The 6,000-nt window shown below is 61.0% G+C and overlaps 1 protein-coding gene across 5 annotated transcripts in view; it reads left to right on the top strand.

Moving 5' to 3' along the window:
• Positions 1–3,668: 3,668 nt before the first annotated feature.
• Positions 3,669–6,000, top strand: part of BCL9L (BCL9 like) — a 28,530-nt gene continuing 26,198 nt past the window's right edge. For 2 of the 5 annotated variants that reach the window (XM_072822275.1, XM_072822274.1), the window contains exon 1: positions 3,669–4,455. The gene's annotated coding sequence lies outside the window, so the exon portion shown is untranslated. The remainder of the gene's footprint in view (positions 4,456–6,000) is intronic. The other 3 variants (XM_072822280.1, XM_072822279.1, XM_072822281.1) reach the window with 2 other exon arrangements.

The raw sequence follows: 6,000 nt of genomic DNA, 5'->3' as shown, positions 1-6,000 counted from the left end.
AGGTTTTGTGGCGTCTGTCCTCCAGCACCCGGCAGCCTCCCGGGGCTCCGAGCAGCCCCGATCCCGAGACTGCGTTCCGGGCCACAAGGTGTTAAACCGTGGTGGCAGCGGGGTCCGGAGTCCCTCCCTCCTTCCCTCCCTCCCGGCGTCCCCAGCTCGGAGTCTACGCGGCTGGCGCGCAAGGAGTTAAGTCTGCCCGCAATCTGCAAGACTGGAGCCGGGGAGGGGGAGGAGGGGGGAGAGGAGGAGGGGGGGAGAGAAGAAGGGGGAAGCAGACTGCAGGGAGACAGCGCCAGGAACCCCCTCCCCAGGGACCTGGCCCCTGGGCCCCCAGCCCCAAAAGAGGCCCTGCCCTCCCCGGGGTCGTGCTCCCTTCCCCCGCCCAGCCTCCGCCCTCCAGCTTTGTGTCCCCAGGAGGGTGGGCTGCAGGATTTCCAGCCAAGCCTTGGCTGCCTGCTCAGTTTTTCCAAACCCTCCAGTCGGGGAAGGCGGGAGCCCTGTCAGGATAAGAGTCCCTCCCCCACTGCCCCCGCCGGCCCCCTCTCCCAGCCTCCTTTTTCCTGCCCCCCCACCCCCCGCACCTCTCCCAAACTTCTTTCCCGTTCCGATCCTGGCCCCTGCGCCCCCTAGCCCCACCTCTATTGGCTCCCAAGTTCCAAGTTCAGGTTGGAGGGGCCAGGTGGGTCCCCGATTCCCGGCGAGGCGCTGGGAAAGGCAAACTCCGCAGGCCGACACTGAGACCTGCCGGGCGCCCGCCCGACTCGCAGCCTGGCGCCCGCCCCATCGCAAGACGTGGCCCCAGGTCCACCCGGGAAGGTGGCTCAGGGGGCTCTCCCGCCCCGGGAGGGAGCTGGTGCCGGGGGCGCCGGCAGAGCCGGGCAGCCGACTCTGGGCGGCCGGTGCCAGGCCTCGGGGCACGCTTCGAGGAGGGGGCAAAGTGTTCCGAGCGCTGGCACGGTTCTGTCCAGCAGGTCTATTATATAATAATCACCATCTATCAGGAAGCCAGGCAGCTGGAGTGAGTGCAGAAGCCAGGATGCCCGCATCCGCTCCTCCTCCAGGCCCAGGAAGGGGTCTCCACCAAGATGGGGGTGTGGGCGCAGCCCGGGAGTGAAATGATGTGGGGGTCGAGGGGCAAGTGAGGGGCCCTGGGCTGTCCGAAGGCGGCCCCGAAAACCCCGCCCCCAGGACGCTGACTGACGGTGCTCTGAGCCAATGATTGAAGTCACTGTAGGGCTCGAAGTTAACCCTTTCTTGGGTCCTTCGTTGCTTTAGGGGATTAGAGTCCCTTCCTGAACCCCTCCCACCTGCGGGAGGTTAGTGAGGAGTCCCAGCTGGAGGATCCTCTTGTCCCGATCACCTCGCGAAGTAATCTCAGATAATCAGCGGCCCTAGCGCCGCGCCCCTCCACCCCGCACCCCCCTGCCTCCAGCCCCAAAGTGAATTGTATTACATGATGTGGTTGTGTGTGCACACTCTGTGGCTCCAGAGACAGGCCCGCGTGGCGCCGGCACCCTCACACACCCATACCCACGCCGGTACTTCCACTGACACTCGCTGACACACCTGTGACACTCCTCGTGACACAGTGACACACAGATGCACGGGAACACCCGGCGATTCCTCGAGTTCGCCAGTAGAGGGAGCCGCTCGATTCCAGCACTGGGCCGCCAGCCCCTCTCCGGCTCTCCTCGCTCGCTCCAGGGTTCCACCCAGAACTCGTGGCTGCCCGGAGCCCAGCTCCGCATCCCAACCTGGAACCTACGCTGGGCGAATGAGTCACAGCCCCACCCAGGGGAGCGCTCTACATGGCTGCTCCACGGGACATGCCAAGTACGCTTGAACTTAACTGCGTTCCACATTTAACAGACCTTTTGCAACACAGCCATCACTCATCTCCTGCAAGCGTTGTTTTCTGGATCTCCTGTGAACCGGGGGTTGTGCCAAAGGATCATAACATGCCCATGTGATTTGTCATGTATGTAGCGGGAGACTGATCCACATATATGGGGTGGACCCTTCTCCTAACAAGCATCCTGTTTGAGAAATGGCCCTTTCTGCCTTCTGGCTGGCTGTACTATAGCCTCTGGACCCTGGAAAGAAAGAGAAAATTAAACCCTGCTTGCCATGGGTCAGGTACTAGGCTCTAGGATCTTTCACACTAGCACTCAGCTTCTCTGGGCTTCAGTTTTCCTTTAAGTGAGAATCCCTACTTCATGAGGTTGTGATGGTTCAACCCCTAACGGGGCTTGGTGTTTGGCATTGGGGGGAAGTTTTGCTGACTGGATCAAAACATGATCTAGATACAATATATATGAAGATGCTTTGTGAACTGATACTAGACACACACACACAGGGGTTATCATGTGATCTTTTTTTCAGGGTTTGTCCTGCATCTCCCCCTGTACCTGCTCAGACCTTGTCCAGTGTCCAGCTGCTGCTGGCATGATCAACCCATCAAGTGAGGGTTTGTTTTGTTTTTGTGTTTTTTGTTGCCGTTGTTTTCCCCCAGCAAGTGAGTATTTACAGAAGCCCTACTATGAACCCAGCACTTGAATGCTGTGGAGAATAGAGAGGCATAGGAAGCATGGGCTGGGCCCTCAGGAACCGTTTGGGACAACCAAACATATATATATATATATATATATATGAAATATGAGAATGTATATATATATGAAACAAAACATACAAGTAGGTCCTCTGTTGGTTGGCAGAGGCATAATAGGTAGTCAGAAGAGAGGGTGAGGACTATCCGGGGACCCAGGAGGGGCAGGGAAGAGGGCAGTGGAACCACATATCAGGAGCAAACAGTCTTGTTAGTCCTCTTCTTTCCTGAAGCTGTCTTGATACTTGTCAGCATTAATTTGGGGTGGGAGCAGTGGATTATAGGGAAAGTGTCCTGGCATAAGGAGTTCCAAATTCTCCTGGGCTTACCACTTTCTAGCCATGTAACCCTGAGGAGGTCCTTCACTACTGTAAGGCTCAGTTTCCCACCAGTGTAATGGGGCCATATCATTTTTCTCACAGGTTTGTGGTAAACACTGAAATAACATTTGTGACTCGATTTTTGAAAGCACTTTACAATATCTTTTTCGTCGCATCTATCCCCCTATAGGTCTTGGCTGTGTGTGTGTATGTGTGCACGTGTGCACGTGCAGCACTTTGAGGTTAGGAGTTCTTTTGAGAAGACAAAGGTTTTACTTATACATTTTCTTAGCATCCAGTTTGTGCTAAGGATTGAGGTGAAAAAATTCAGTCTATGCCCTCAAGGGCCTCCTGGTCCACTAGGAAAAGAGAGATGGATAAAGAGATGCTCAGTGCATCATGAATGTGGGTGGGCACAGTGAAAAGGGGACCCAGTAGTGTGTGTGTGTGGGGGGGGGGGGGTGAAGGGGAGTCCAGGTAACCCCCACCCCTTCCAATCGGTGTAGACCGGAGGGTAGTTTGTGAAACCTCTCTGCAGCCTGGATGCTGCCGGCGCGCCTCTGGCCCGGCCCTCGGAGCGGGGAGGAGAGAGACAGAAGCCCCCTCCCCGCCCGCGGGCCAACCTGCCTCCCGCTAGCCGGCCGGCGCCTTACCGAGTCAGACCACTGGGAGGCTGGGGGAGCCGGGTTGGGCGAGGAGGCGAGCGAGATGGGGGAGCTCTTATTTTGACAGGGGCCTCTCCGGGCTCTGGTATGAAGGCAGAAGGAGGCAGCCAGAGAGCCCCGATGCTTATTCAGGCTGGGGAGCGGAGCCGAGTGGAGGGGCGAGCGAGGCTCCGGCAGCGCAGGGGAGCCCGGGGAGGCGGCGGCGCGCGGCAGAGCCAGTGGCCGGACATGCCCCGGAGCCGGGGCCGCTGCACCACCGCCGCCGCCCGGAGCCAGCCGGCCGGACGCCCGCACGCCTGGGTCCCCCGGCGCCGCGCCGCCCGGGGGCTGCGACCCGGACCCTCGGCGTCCGACCAACAATAAGCGCCCAGACAGCCCCCTCCCCGCCCCGCGCCGCCGTCCCCGCGGGCCTCGGGAAAGTGAAAGGAGGAGGCGAAGGAAGGGAGGAAGGAAGGAAGGAAGCGAGGAAGGAAGGAAGGAAGGAAGGAAGGAAGGGAGGAGGAGCAGGAGCAGGAGCCGGAGCCGGAGCCGTGAGGGTCGGGGCCGAGCCCCCAGCCCCGAGCCCCGAGCCCCGAGCCCCGAGCCCCGGGCCGGGCGGCGTGCACGCTCTCCCGCCGCTGTCCGGCGCCCACGACCATGCTCGGCGGTTGGGAGGCAGGAACCCAGGCGCCCAGCGACCCCCGGATGCCCTCTCCCGGGCCGGGCTGGTGTTGAGATCGAGGCGTCCAGGATCAAAAGATCACCGCCTGCCCGCCCCCCTCCGCACCTCCAACTGGCAAGCCGGAGGACCCCATCCAGTCACCGACCCTGACCCGGTCATGGCGTCCAGCTCCGGCCTGGCGTGAGGACCCCCGACCCGCGCGAGGTGAGGGCTGGGCTGGGGCCGAGGGCGAAAGTCATGCCAGGCAGGCAGCGGCGCGAGGAGGGAGATCCAGTTTGAACTGGGGAGGGGGGAACCCAGTCTAATTGTCTGTTGCCCTCTGGCACGCGCCCCCAGGCTGTTGGAGGGGTGGGGGACGCCCCCAGGGTGAGTGGTGGCTGCTCTCGGGGCCGCGATCAGGTTGGCAGCCCCGGGGCTCAGGGGGGAGGGCTTAGGGGCAGCCGGGGGACCCTGCCACCCTAGCGCAGAGAACAAGGCCGGCCTTGGGCCAGCTGGAGCAGCAACCTTGCCCTGGGGGCTTCTGGGAGATGTAGTCCCCCTCCCCGGCTCACCAGCCCCTTGGGTCTCAGCACCCCGGCACTCCTCCCCTGGCTACTGGGAGCCTCCAGAAGGAAGTGCATGAGGAGGGGGGCTTGCTGGGGTTACCCTCTGGCCCCAGGCAGTGCCTGGGAGCAGCAGGGGCTGCGACTGGAGGAGTCTCCCCGGCCAAGGATTCTCAGTGGTGTGGGCTTGGCTGGGGGGTGGGGCAGTCACACAGTTCCTTGGAGGTGTCCCTGCACTGCTAAGGGGAGGCTCCCCCTGCCTCGGTTTGGGGGAGCCCTTGGGGGAGGAATATGGGGAAGAGAAGTGAGGCTTCAGGCTTCTTGCTTGCCTGGGGAATGTCCTGTCCCTGGGCTGCTGGAATTTGGTTTCAGGAGACACTGAAGTCTACTCTCCCCTTCTCCCTCTGGGTTGCCGAGAAGGAGTGTGTCCCTCGCAGTCTGGGAGTCTGGAGGGTGTCTCTCTGGAGCAGTGAAGCCAGGATCTGCTTCTGTCTGTCTGTCCAGCCTCCTTCCTTCCGGGTTTTTCTGACACCCCCCTCCTCCCTCCTCCTTGAGTCTGTCTGCTGCTTGGGGTGTGTGTCTGTGTCTGGGGTGGGGGGGGTGCGTGCTCTGCAGCAGGGAGGGCAAGTGTCGCTCTGGGAGAGGTGAGCTGGGCTTGTGGCTGAGCCTTGGGATAGGGGCTTGAGGCCAGCTTGATCTTTGGCCTTGGTTTCCTGTTTTACCTAGGAAAGCTGTCTTCACAGTGTCTGCTGGAATCCTACTGATGCCTCTAGGCAGCTCTCTGAGTACAAGCTCCAGGGTGGTTGGGCTTCCACTCCTCAGTCTCTCCAGAGAGCAGCCACTTCTGGGGGGCCTGGCTTTTCTGCTGCTCCCCAGCAAGGTCTTGCTCTCTCTGGTCAGGGCCACGACTTCATGGCCCCAGGGGAAGAGCATGATCAGGCCCTGTTTTTCTGGTGTCATCTGTGAGGCGCCTGCAGATAGAAGCCTCAGGACTCAGGAAGCAGTGAGAATGGGCCAGGAAGGTGAGGGGTAAGGAAAGTCTGGTAGGGAGGGAAGGTGCTGCTTCCCCTAGGTGATCAGGCTCCTTGGCCTTGGAGAACCAGGCATGGAAGGCCAGGTTCTAGCCACCTCCTTCTAGAGGTTCTCTGATTACCTGTGTTGCTCCTGATTAGGGGTGGATCGGGGGGGGGGGGGGGGGGGGTGAGGT

This window comes from Canis lupus, chromosome 3 (assembly GCF_048164855.1).
Source record: "Canis lupus baileyi chromosome 3, mCanLup2.hap1, whole genome shotgun sequence".
NCBI lineage: Eukaryota > Metazoa > Chordata > Mammalia > Carnivora > Canidae > Canis > Canis lupus.
This window is presented reverse-complemented; position numbering and strand designations above follow the sequence as displayed.